Here is a 14,211-nt window from a genome sequence, read left to right on the forward strand (position 1 = left end):
AGATCCATGGATTGGCAAATAATCTACTTTTATAAGTTTTAGGCTAAAATAAATGCTTAGACTCTGTATAGATGATTTTTTTGCAGTTTCACGCTTTAACAGACTTTTTCCGTTCATCAGCCAACTATAGGTCCTCGTTGCAGAGGCTCTGAATCTATTTATGTTCAAACTGTTGACGGAATGCCAAGCATGATGGTTACTTTCTTTGATGAGCTGGATTTTTACTCCTATTTTTCAGGAAATGAAGGAAGTTGGAAAAGTTTGGTATTCGAAATAGAAGAACAATGTTATAGAGCAGGGACAAGAGCACAGGGTTCTGAACCTGATGCCCCAGCTCTTCTGCTTAGTACAAATAACCTTGAGGAGGTGCATCACTTAACCTTCCTGGACCTACTTCCTCATCTGTCAAATGAAGGTAATGATGTCCTTTCCTATCTACCTCGCACCACTGCTCTGACCAGCAGATGATAGAATGTGGAAACCTGAGCGTCGTCTGTGAATGTGAGTTACCCTGCTGCTGCTACTGCTCCTCCTACTACCACCATTTCTACTGCTACCACTAATACCATGCACCAATTGTTGCTGCTCAGGGGCTAACACGACTCGGGAGAGACGGCGCTGGCTCCTCTCAATTCCACATGGTCTTTTCTGGAAGGACAGCTTTGTTTTGGAGAAAGGGGGAGTGGGCGACTGCGGTTTGGAAGACCGGCTTCTAGTCTTTTTCTTGCCGCCCACCCCCACGTGGGACTCTGGAGAAGGCATCTCAGTTCTGACATGTGTGAAATGAGGGGGGATGTTACTAACCAGCAGTTTTCAGGCTGCTTTTCTTCAGGGCCTAGGTATCTGCGTCCCATCCGGTATGACTTTATATAGTGTTTCTATGTAAAATTTTGTTTAAAAGGTGAAAAAAGTTATTATTAAGAAGGGTTTACAAATCCACTGGATTAGAGGTTTCTTAATGTCTCTTTTAGCTACAGAATTTTTCAATTGGTCGTTCTGTTAATAATTACGATCCCCATACCCTGACTCTCAAGACTGCCATGGTTGCTTAATTTCCAACTTGATCACCAGAGCCAAGGAGAACAAATTGTCCAAGCAATTAAGTCTCTTGCATATGTGTAAGTGCCAGCTTTCAGCATGCGGTCTGGCCCTTCCCTTTGTGGACAATGGCAGGCTCAAGGTCCATATGACAATGTTTTCTATGCCAGGCCTCAGGTATATCCTTTAAATGAGACCTGAGATGCCTCACACTTCTCCAGGAAAGGAAAGGAGGTTGACAGATTGGTGATTGCCCATCATTTTTAACTAAGGTGTTTTGAAGGCCTTTGTGCCTCTCTCAAATATATAGGTATTAAAGAAGAATGCATGACTGCTACAAAACCCTTATTTAAGTCTCTTTGCATAAAATCCTGATTGATCGCTCTCTTGCTGTCTATGTCAAATCAGTTGGGGAGAAACTCATATGCCAAGGAATATGAGAAGGAATAGGGAAGGAGTAGAGAAGTTGTGATTGGATGTTGTCATAGGGTTTAGCCTCTGCCCCAGAGAAAGTAGTAAATGGAATCAGATTATTTCTCTTTTTGCATCCCTTTGCTGGAAAGTTCTGAGGTTGTTCCTCCAAAGCATGCATTATAGGCTATGGTCAAAGCCCTTCCTTTGCTACCCCACTTCCAGGTGAGCCACCCCACTTCAGCTTTGGGTTCAAATTGCTCTGTCTGTTGAAGATTCTCTCACCCAGAGTGGGTAATAACTTGACTGCTTAGCATAGGGAATTAGGGGAGACTGAAACTCCTTGACTGAGCTCTTTCTCTTGAGTCCTGTAATTTCCAACTCATTGTGATCAAAAGACTCAGATAACTACTGAGGCCAGAGAAGAGAAGTATCCCTCATTTTCACAGGCTTCTGAAGCAATGTTCTTCAGCTGTGATCCTGACAAGATCTTCATTTGTGTTCTGTGAAAGTTCATCAAGGATATAGGAGTCCCTCCACTCTGATGTGCACTTGTAGTGAAGAAGGAAGCTCTGGTCTGTTGCTGGCCAAGCAGTTTGATCTGTGCCCAGTATAAATGCCTCATTTTCCCATAGTAGGGGACAAATGTTTACCAGCAGGATCAGATACCCGAATGATTCAGGTAAACAGTATTTTGGTTGTTGAAGAGTTATGACGGGTACTATATACATGGTTATTTATTTTCAATGCTTTACGGTTCACTACTTAATTTTTGGAATTATTAATTTGTGGAACATAATTGTATGAGATACATACTATTGTCAGTTCTTAGGAGTTACATATATCCATCCAGGAACATATAAATAAGGACAAAAGGAATTCCTCCTGAGGGTTAAGCTGTAAAGTCAACATCCACTGGTCAGAGCATGGGTAAGTGAAATCTCCTTACAGTGATGGAATGACTTTCATGTTCAGAAATACCTGCCTGTATGCTGAGCCCCTATAGTGGCAAATCTGCACAAATAATATGTTTATCAGAGGAGGAGCTAGTCAGATATAAAGGTAGAAAAAGTGGAGGGTCCTAGCAATAAACTGTAGCTCATCCAAGTACCATCCAGGGGAGAGGGAGCCTCTGTCTGGTAAGGCCGTGCTGTGGTCAAGATGGATATGTCAGGCCACACCATCTACAAGCCAACTGCACAACAGATTCTATTTCTGATTTGTACAAACTTCTGATGAGAGTCCACCTTACCACGAGGCTCACCATCAGCTGACCCCAGTACTGCGAAGAAAGCACTTAACACTAAAACTAAACCAAGGTTACTTTGATTATGTCTTGGTTCAAAAACTCCTTAATCACAGGGTATCTTAGTGCACCATTTTGAATACCACTGGCCTGTAAGTAGGTCAAATTGACTTCCTGGTTAGTAGCGAATTCTGAGTTATAGAAAAAAAGGATAAACTGTGATAATGACTAGATTTCAGCTGATGAGGAGAGTCAAGGGAAGAACGTCATTGCAAGAGCTACAAGCCTAATTTCGACCATGTCACCATGATATTCTCTCTATTTAGGTTTTGAATACTGAAATTTTTCTTCAGGGGAAGAAACTCAAAGGACAAAAGGTAATTCCAGCTTCTCTACCTCTGCCTTAGCCAGCATCAGGGTGAGAAATTAAACAACAACAAAAATTTAATCCAGTTCTCTCACATTTAATGAGTTACCACCATGGCCAGACATTGAGTTACTTAAGTGGTGAGACTTAACTGACTGACATCATTTCTGCTTTCAAGTTGCTTTCAGCTTCGTGGATGGGAAGGGAAAGTTCCTCTTTGAATATCAGAACTTTTTGGCAACTCTTCCTTGTTATAATAGTTACTAATGGACCCCATGTTTCCACGGGCTTTTCATGCCTTAGGTAATTTCAGACTCAACCTTACACCTGACTCTAGAAAAATACCTGCTTGATCATTCTAGTCCTGACAACACTTCTGGAACTTAGGTGCTTGCCTTACTGAGGACAGCATGTCTGTTCCAGGTAACCTACTTAGCTCATTAGGGTTAGGGTGACGGTGGGAAATGCTCTGCTTTGGAGAACCTGAAGTTGCTGTGCCCAGCTACCTGTATCACTCAGTGGACTTGCGTGTCCAAATTATTGTTCGTACTCACATGAAGTCGGAGCACTGTTTGTCCCTGCATGCCTCAGTGGCATCAGTGGATGTTTAATTCTTGATAATTTTTTTAAGAAATGGAATTTTGAAAGTAGGGTCAAGCCAATAGGGCAACTCAAACCTCTATCCAGAGGGTCTCCTCCTACCTTTGAGGGACAAGTGCAATATACAGAAAGAAACTTCTCTGTTCACTGAAATATCCTCATGCCCATGGTTTGTAGCCAGTGACTTTAGTCACTCAGTTAGTTACTCATTTATTTATTTACTTGAGTACCTTCACCTATAATTCCAACTGATGCCACATCTGGATAACTTGAGCTGTCTTAGATGTGCCCTGCAAATACAATTAATTTAAATTGATACATTTCGTACACTCATGCCATATACCTATGTAAGAGAAGAGTATTTCTCTAGATTTCAAAAATGATTGAGAATGCCAGTTTTAGACTATAGTGAAAGTAGCTGACACATATTGAAATGAGGCATCCGATGCATGAAGTCCTTATAAGACCAGTTAGCCTAAAATAAGTAAGTTCTAGTACTTATGTACAGCATGGTGACTATTGTTAATAATACTGTATTGCATATTAGAAAGTTGCTAATTTAAAAGTTCTCATCACAAGAAAAAATTTTGTAACTGTGTTGTGACAGAAGTTAACTAGACTTATTGTGGTTATCATTTCGCAATGTATACAAATATCAAATCATGTTGTACAACCAAAACTGATATATGTCATTTGTGCCTCAATAATAATTAAAAAAAAGGCCAGTTAGCTTTGTGCAGAGTAAATCTCTGTAATCCAGTAAATTATAAAACTCCTAGCCTCAGCTGAACCCCTTTTATTCCTTTCTGTGATGGAGTTGAGAGTATGTGTGTGTGTGTGTGTGTGTGTGTGTGTGTGTGTGTGTTATGTGCATGTGTTTTGGTGGAGTGAGTGGAGAGTAGAAGTGAAAAACATCATTAGTAGTACAGATCCTCCCCATGGCTGGTAATGGTGAGTCAGAAGCATGGTCATTATATACAAGCAGATGAATTTTGATCTCTTTAATCTTTCATGAAATTAAATTACTTCTCTTCCTTTAGGTTCTTCCCTTGAGCAGAATTTTAGGGAGACTGGGTGATAGTGAAGGTTAGGGGAACATTATATTACTATCTCCTTAGAATATGAAATAAATATAAAAATGATATAATAATCTGCACAAGTATGCCTAGGTATGAATCATTAGATTGTCTCATTCACCCCTTCAACACCTGCTTATTGAGTGCGAGACACTATTGAGGAGCCACCATGACAATTGGGACACGAAGATGAATTTGTCAGTCTCTTCTCACAGTGTGAACCTTACTTCTCTGAAACAATGAAACAAGTCTCCCAGCACAGAACTCATCATGCAGGTGAGGTTCAGTGTATGTTGACAGAAGTCGTTGTTTCCCAAAGTGTGCTCTGTGGAACACTTGCCTGAAAGTGCTCTGGGGGAAAAATAATGAAAAAGAGATTCCTGGTCAAAATGTGTGGAAAATAGTAGCTATTAATCTTTCTCTCTTGAGGATTCACAAAGCACATAGCTATATATTTAAGGCTCTGAGAATTTTGTTTAATCCAGCATTTCCAAACCTCATTTAATTGGGGTGCCTTTTTTAAAAGTAAACTTAATAACCCCCATGGAACACATGTTAGGGAATACCGGGCCAAGCGAAAGTGAAAATCAATGTCGGAAAGAATTCTAATAGTTTAAACAAGCCGTGGAAGCCTTCAGTTCCTCCCCTGACCGTGTGACTGAGGCCCCATCCCTCAGAGGCCTCATTATTGTGTCTTCTTAACTTAGTGCAGAAGAGAAATTTTGACTCAATAACATTTGTAATATTGGAATATATATGTACGCACGTATATAAAACACACATATGTACCCATACCTACATAGGTATATGCATTTATATAGTTAATAAATCTAAACATCACTAGACAAAAGCATACCCGTGTTAAAAATGACCGACTCTTTCCCCTTATTGTAGTTCTTTTGGAATCACGCTTCAAGCAAATTCTAGGTATATTTCCATCTCAAGTCACCGGGACAATTTTGTATTACTAACCACATGAGTAGAATTTAATGGGAATGGCTCAAATCAAACTTACCCTCACACTACCTTTGATTGTCAGTTTCCATTTCCTGAATGGCATTGCTGGGGGTTCTGCTTGAAATCTTTCTGAAATCTTTGAAGAATCCTTCTGCATTTAAGAAATATAAATCAAGGTTAATTGAAGAAAAATGAGAGAAAATGTGTTTTTATGTTGCTCTGATAAATCTGTGGCTGGGCAGTAATTGCAAAACAATACATAGGTGAGAAATAGAAGCTGACAACTCAAAGTAGCAAATGCTGGTTGTGTGGAATTACATTATGGCACAGGATAACTCAGCTCCCTGCCTAGCGCATGCTTCCTTGGGAAAAGCTCAGAAACCAGGTGCATATTTCTATGTCTATTATTTCAGTTACACAGGTGGTTCATTGAACGGGACTTTTATTTTTGGCTCCCAAAGTTGACTTCATTCCCTGAGCAGTGTGACTTGAGTTTCTCTCAAGCACAGCCCTGTTTCAGGCTCCATGAGATTTTTCCTTTCTTCCCCCCTTTCCTTCTGGATATTGTTGCCACTGTCAAATGGGAAATACATAGAAATAGGAGATTAAAAATGTAAATTTTATAAACAGAAATCAAAGGTCCTAAATCCTTAGCAAAGAAAAGCCAACATAAGTAAGAACATTAAAAAACATACATAAATAGTGCTTCCAGGCTGAATATGTTAAATAATTCAACAGTTAAGTCATAAGCGTTCTTAAACTTAAGTATAAAAATGCCCTTGACAATATTTCACAGCCGCGCATTTCTTTAAAATATTTAGCATTCTCATTAAAGGGAATGACTTTAGTTTATATATTAGTTACACTCCTGCTTGTTAATATGAAGGAATTTAGGAGCAAAAAAAAGCATTCTTATGTATATAAGCAAAAGGCAATTTACATACTGAGTTGGACAACTATTCACTTTTTATTTATTTCTGGATCATCAGCATCTACATATAGCTATACAGCATTTAAACAAATCTGTTTCTTAATGTGCAATATTAATATTCTCTGCCCCACAGTGCCATTTGCTAATGCCGTTGTGAAGACAGGTGCCTTCAAAGCGACACGGAAGTCCCTGCTTTAGAAAGACTTAATGAACCTTACATTTTTTGGAATACTGCACAGTGTAATGCCTATTACATATTCATTGCTAGAATGGAAGATTTCCTTTAACTCTGAGCTTCCTGGTCTAGTTCTCTGTAAAACATTGTCAAAAGTCACCAGAGACTTTCGTGGAAAATTGTGACTCTTGATAGCAGGATGTAATGGGGAGGTTTAGAGTGGAGAAGCCAGGAATCTATCGCCCCACAGGGAGACATTCTGACAGACAAATGGATGGATAATACAATTTTTGACATAATGGGATGAAAAAGTTTATGCCAGAAAGAACTGAATTAAAGTTATTACTTTAAAAGAAAGTCTGAAGTTTGAAATCATCAGAATTTCCAATGTGTGCTTCATTTTACTGCTTATATGCGGAAAAGATTTTAAGACAGAGATGCTGTCAGCTGATTTATAGAGTTACCAACAAGGCCGCCATAAAATTTTAGTTACCTCTTTGGAAATATCCACAATAATAAACACAACGTTTCTTTTTTTTTTTTTTTCCTCTCACATTTTTAATAAAGAAAATCTAACATTGTTCTTTTATGTTCCTACTTTCTCATTACAAAATGCAGGGAGGTAATATTCAGAGATGGGGGATACACTTCTGGGGGATGGAAGAATGGAAAATGCCGTGACGTAGATGTTTACCTTTGTTGAAAAGTGCTTCATAATGTAACAATGGGCTTGGAAATCAGCAGTAACCACTGGGCAGCAGGCCTCTGTAGGTGTGGTGAGGATTGATTTCCAAGAGTTCCCAACTATCTCTCCTGTATATTTACCCTGCGTGGCCCTAGGGGGTCAGCACCAAGGACTAGCATGAAATGCAGCCACCCTAAACATACACCCCACCTCAGTCATGCAGCTCTGGATGATTGGAAACATAATGCTACCTTCATTCTCCTTATGTTCTCGTTTTATTTCAGATGCTTAAAAATTCACATAATCCCGTAACTGGTTTCCATTACTCTCTACCTTGTTCACATTTGAATTTGTCCGTGCTGTGGCTTCATCAGGTACAGAACTTTGTGCCTGTCCCTGTTACTTCTCTTACGTTGTATGCGTTTTATTTGTTTAGTATCTGTCCCCTTTCTGGATGGTTCCATGAGGGTCACGCTATGCCTTTTTGTCTTCATATCTTAGTGCTCACCAGCCTGGGACGAAGGAGACATGCACTCAAGCAAGTGAGTGCTTCCTTCACTTTGTACCCTAGGTGCCTCACATGCCTTGTGCTGCTCTTGGCCCTGGTGCTAGCAGAGTGTCTGGCACAGATCAAGAGCTCAGTCTACACTTGACAGATGTCGCAATGCCCTCCTTGATGAGTAGAATTTAAAGCACATAGTCTGTTGTTGGAGTGGATATCCTAATAAAATTATTCTTTTGCCCTCAACATTTTGGAAGGTAGACAGTTTTCCCTATGTTGCATATACCAGAAATAGGTCTCATTTGCTTATGCAGGAAAAGGGAGCACTCAGATTTAGCGAGTGCGTAGATCTCAAACTGTGCAAAGCATTTGCCACTCAGGGGACTCAATCAGTAGAACTCTTATGATCCAAAGCTACTTTCTAACGAATGCTAAATAATGGCTTAAAAATCATATAATTCATTAAAATTAAATATGTGGGATTATAAATATCAAAGAAAACAAGAAAGGAAAGCAAAGGGGAAAAAGGAAGGATAGAAAATAAAAGGGAAAAAGCATAGAGGAAAGACAAAAAATTCTGGTGGCTTAAATGAATTCACTACCCTCCTTCCACTGAATTCATGAACTGGCTTATGTGTATGAAGAGATAATCCAGTGGCATGTATTTTAGCAAGAAATGTACTGACAGTTCAGTGACTAGAAAGCACTAGTGTAGACTCCCAGTGCTTACCATTAATAGGGAAGGGGGGGAAAGTGTAGACCCTGGGGAAGTAGCACTGCTTAAAATAATAGGTAATAAGAAATGGTAATGTGATTTTTTTTTACATTATTCTATTCAGAATAACCCTAAGCTCAACATGCCCTTCAGAAAAATAAATTCTAGTTTTTCGACTTTAGGATCACCTGTCACCTTTTATTCTTAGGCCTTAAGAACAAAAGGGATATCAGTTTCCATTATGACAGTGATATTTAAGAAAAAAACTATTTTTAATATTTGAATTAGAAATACCTGCTTGGAAATAAGATGATGATGATGATGATGATGATGATGATGATAATGGTGATGATGATAAACATACATTAATTTTTTTTTAGTGTTTCATTAAATGCATTCTCCAATGTTATCCCATTCGATTCCCATAGGAATCCTATGGTGTACAGGGCACTGGATCATTCAGAATGTCAAAAAGGAAACTGAGGTTCGCCGAAGCCCAGCAACTTAAGTGAAGTCAGCTGGTGAGTACACACATGCTCAATATCTCCGTCTTCAAACCTAGTGGAGAGAACATTCTCTTCCGTGCTGTCATTTAAATGTGTCACAAATCACATCACACAACTGAAACCACTATTGAGTTATTCTATAAAGTACAAAGAGCTACAGGCCTGGCTTATGATATTTTAATTTCATGTGTGTGCCTTAACACATCATATCCATTAAAAATACTTTGGGGGATTATTTGATGCTTGCTGGGGTGCCTTCCTGGTTTTAAAAGGACACAGCTTGTGTGAATGGAATTCATACCAATATTTGAGATGACTGAAGAACACACAACCTAATGTGAGCTCTTTTTGTATGGAAAAAAAATGCCATGTTCTCCTAATTATGACAAGTTCAAAAGCCACTGTTTTTAGTCAATGCCCTGGAGCCTCACAAAAGAATGGCTGGACAAGCTAGCAGCCACCAGCAACAGGCACTGGGCATCTACCGGAGCTTTAAGACAGGTTGGCACATTGCTCAGCAGTGTATTGGGCAGATTTGGATGCATTTATTGGGAAAGGATCCAGCAATGACCTGCCAAAGCCCTTACACAGAAGTCCTTGTGCCCAGTATGAACCATTCCGCCTCTAATAGTCCAGTGGACTTCCTCCCTGGGGCGGGTTTCAGCCATGCCGAGACCCAAAATGCAGTACACAAAGCCACAAGGCATGAGAGGCACACGCAACCATGTGACTGCAAAGCATCAAAAGGAAGTAACACCATGAACAAGAGATTGCCGAGTGTGGCTTAGCAGTGCAATGCAGGCTGGCCATGGGGCTGTTTTTACTGCTCACATACAGTTGACATCTACCACCTCTACCAAAAATCATTTGGAGACCCAAGAAACTTCTGCAGCAGCAACAAAATGATATGCCAAACGGTCAAGGGAGAACTTTTCTATTCCAGGAGAGGAAAACAAAATGTAGAAGGCCCATAGTATCTCAATAATCTCTGTCTGTCTCTGTCTGTCCCTCATTCTCTCCCACTCAGATACACGCACACCTACTTATATACTCAAGTGCGTATGAATAGAAAATCATACAATATAGAAAAACAAGTTGCATTTGTCCAGTGCCAAGCGTCTATGTGGTTAACTGGTTTCCAATGTCATGTGTTACGCTTGGGAAAAGCTAAACCAGTTCTCAGTGGATTTCCTAACAGTCATGTACTACCAGTGGGGAGCATCTGAACCCACAAAAGTCAGGCCCAAACTGACCCCTTCATTTATTTGAAGACTAAATTCAGGACATGGACATTATGTTGTCAGCATGCAGCAATATATACGAATTGGTCCCTTGGCAGCTCTGTAACTTTGGTGATTTTGAGAAATTTTAATTTTGTCCAAAGGGAAATTTGGAAAGCCCTGGATTTAGTAAAGTATGACCTTGTTTAGAAACAGCACTGCTTCAGATAGCGAGCGACATCTGCATGTTGAATTCCAAGACTCTTCTAACAGAATGACGTCCATAGTATGACAGTAAGTTGTTGTGTGAGAGACTATACACTGAGAAACCACACAAAGCGGGGCACCAGCGACTCAGCTGCCCAGAGAGAAGGCAAATCTATGTACGATCCTGGAGGACCAGTTTTGGAGAGCAGCACACATGTGGCTCTGCCCTTTGGCAAATTTCACGTGAGATCTGTGTTTACGCTTCTAACTCTTTGGAAACACAGATCTCCCTCCGTGGTAATGCCTATATTTCTAAGTCTTTTTCATTCTTGGTAGGTTTTTATTGTTTAATTTCTCAATTATTAATTAATTTCTGGGACCTTTACTGTGATGTTAGATGATGATGTTTAGTTGAGAGGAGTATCTAGGATTAAACTGACTTCATGAGAACCATCAGAACATCCTTGGGAATCCTTGGCAAAAGGCAGGCTACTCCCTGGGCCACGGGGCACATGCCCATTTGCTCTCTGGGTTCACCAATCCTCCTCTACAGTGGGGTAGAGGGTAAAAGTTGTTCATGAGAAATAGTGACCTCCAGATGCCAGCTGGGCTGTGCCCCGCTGACACTGTGGGGTGTTCGCTCACCCTCCTGTGCCTCGGGTTCTCTGCCTGACAACGGGAAGATTGGAGCTCCTGGCTTTCTAAGATCCTAGCTGTCCCACTGTTCTGACCCCCGAACTACCTCAACAGGTTTTATGCACAACACTTGTGACACCAAACGTGTGCAGGTTTTCACACCAACAACCAGTTCTCCTGTCCTCCTGCACCATCTGGATGCCCAGCAATTCAGTTCAGATCAGTTTTGACACTCTCTGTGGTCAGCACAGACCTCACTGGTTAAGGGCTCAGTCCCTTAACTCTCCTTGCTTCTGACCTTCGGATGCGCATCCCAATTCCCAGTACTTCTGACCAACTGACTGTAAATTCAGGAATTCCCATGACCCTCCTTTAAGTGTGATAATTCCCTAGACTCACAGAACTCAGGAAAGTTTTACTTGCTTTTGGGTAAAGCAAGTGCTTTACTTGCTGTCATTGCTTTATGATAAAGGACACAGGAACAGCCTGGGACTTGGGGGACGTGCGGGGCAGGGTGCATGGAGCCTCCATTCTCTTTCTGAGTGTGCAACTCTCCGAGCACCTCTGTATGTCCGCCAGCCCAGAATCTCTCTAAATCTCACCATTTAGGGGTTTTTATGTAGGTTCCCTTTCATAGGCACGACTGATGAAATCACTGGGCCTTTGTGATTAACTCAGTCTCCAGCCCCTCTCCCTTCCTCAGAGGTCCAGAGCGAGGCTGAAAGGACTGGCCTTTTTGGTGACAGCCCCCGTCTGAAGCTGTCTAGAGCACATCACCAAGAGCCAGCTCATTAGCATATCAAAGACACTTACCACTCTAGAGACTTTAAGGGTTTTAGGAGCTGTGTGCAAGGAACTGCCCAAGACAAAAACCAGATATTTCTTTTTCTATTGTACCATACTATCCACTGAAGAAAATTGCCTCTCAAGACTACTGCATGCTTCTATTCCAAGCCCTATATTGTTAGAAGGCCTTTTAATTCAGGGAAACGTCTGGGTCTTCTTTCTGAGCGTCCTGTGTGTCAGCACTGCATGCCTCCTGTCCCGTTTGTCTGTGGGAGGGAGGGCAGTGGGGACCCTTCTCCACTCTGTGACTCACAGCCACCAGTCTTCCCAATGTCTCTTAGAACTGGCTTCCAAGAGCTAGTGCATCCCTGCAAGAAATGTCAAAAAGAGCAATGAATAAAGGGCGTCTCCTCTCATTAGCCTCAAACAATCGATAAGGGTGTGACACTCAGCTTGACACCACTGAAAAAAAGTTTTTAAAAAGCCATAGCTTCAGCCCTAGAGGCACAGACAACTGGTAAGAGCACAGTTGATACCTAGAGGGAAAATACAGAACAACAGTAATTATAAAAACATCAAACAATTAACCATACTTACTAAAGAAGTAAAAAGAACAGCTCAGTTGACAAGACACAGGCCAGGACTCTGGATCAGGGGGTGCTCTGTGTCTAATGGAAATAAATCCTTTAACTCTTGTGTGATTTTGTGAAATGAGGGCAATGCTAACCCCATCTCAAAAGTAGGGAGTGAGAGAGCACTGGTAAAGATGGCCGTGAACGAGTTGATTGAGTGAAGGACATCACGGCACCTTGAGAAGGGTACTGAGCACCTGTGTCAGGCTCTGTACTGGCCATGAACTTGACAGGTGATTTCAGAGAAGGGCCGACGTGGATACACAGGAAACTATTGTGAAACAACCTGGGGTCAGTCTAGAGTAGGGGATCCCCAAAGTCCTCATCGCCTGCCCCATCTGTCTCATTGCTGCACTGATGCCCCCTCTCCCTGGCTGTCTCTCTCCTCTAGATTTCCTAACTTGACACTGTCTTGGTTTTCCTAGCTTTCTTTTGAACTTGGTATTATAAGCAGTTTTTATTTAAATGTTGACACACATTCTTTGTAATTATAATATGTAAATGGGTAAATGATTGGCTATGATGTGGATACATCATGATTTACTTACCCATTCCTGTCGGTAGATATTTAGGTTGATTCGTTTTCACTCCTTCAATAGGTGAACAGGTCAGATTTCTTAAAATGTCCTCTGTGGCACAGAGGCCTGCACGTGTTCACATTGTGGCTAGTCATATATAAGAACCATTCTGGCGCCTCCCTGACTTCTGTTTATATCATTTGTCAGTGATTCTTGCTTTCACTCTTCTATATCATCCCTCAAAACCCTGACCTAAGTCTTCTTTCTTTTTTTTAATATTTTATTTATTTATCAACATATTATTTAATTATTTTATTTTGATGGGAGGTGGTGGAGGTAATCAGGTTTATTTATTTTTAGAGGAGGTACTGGGGATTGAACCCAGGACCTCATGCATCCTAAGCATGTGCTTTACCACTTGAGCTACACCCTCCCTAAGTCTTCTTTCATTTTTACTGTAATTCTCTCTCTCTCTCTTTTAGATTCCATATGAGTAATATCATATGGTATTTTTCTTTCTCTTTCTGGCTTACTTCACTTAGAATGACAATCTCTAGGTCCATCCATGTTGCTGCAAATGGTGATATTTTATTCTTTTTTATGGATGAGAAGTATTCCATTGTATAAATATACCACAACTTCTTTTTCTAGTCATCTGTCAATGGACATTTAGGTTGCTTCCATGTCTTGGCTATTGTATATAGTGCTGCTATGAACATTGGGGTGCATGTGACTTTTTGAATTAAGGTTCCTTCTGGATATATACCCAGAAGTGGGATTACTGGATCATATGGTAGGTTTATTTTTAGTTTTTTGAGGAATCTCCATACTGTTTTCCATAATGGCTGTATCAAACTACATTCCCATTTTACTGTAATTCTCCTCCAAATGGTCTACCAAGACCTCAAAAATAGCTCCTCTAAGGGCTTTTGAATAGCTGCCTATCTCTGAATTCTCATCATTCAGCTGTTCAAACCACCACCTCTCCATCCAGCTACCCATC

The 14,211-nt window shown here is 40.7% G+C and overlaps 1 non-coding gene across 1 annotated transcript; it reads right to left on the reverse strand.

The window, feature by feature from the left end:
• Positions 1–13,568: 13,568 nt before the first annotated feature.
• TRNAP-AGG (transfer RNA proline (anticodon AGG)) lies at positions 13,569–13,642 on the reverse strand. The gene has a single exon. It is a non-coding gene; the product is annotated as a tRNA-Pro (tRNA).
• Between the last annotated feature and the right edge of the window lie 569 nt (positions 13,643–14,211).

The sequence above is a fragment of the Camelus dromedarius genome, chromosome 15, assembly GCF_036321535.1.
Source record: "Camelus dromedarius isolate mCamDro1 chromosome 15, mCamDro1.pat, whole genome shotgun sequence".
Taxonomy (NCBI): domain Eukaryota; kingdom Metazoa; phylum Chordata; class Mammalia; order Artiodactyla; family Camelidae; genus Camelus; species Camelus dromedarius.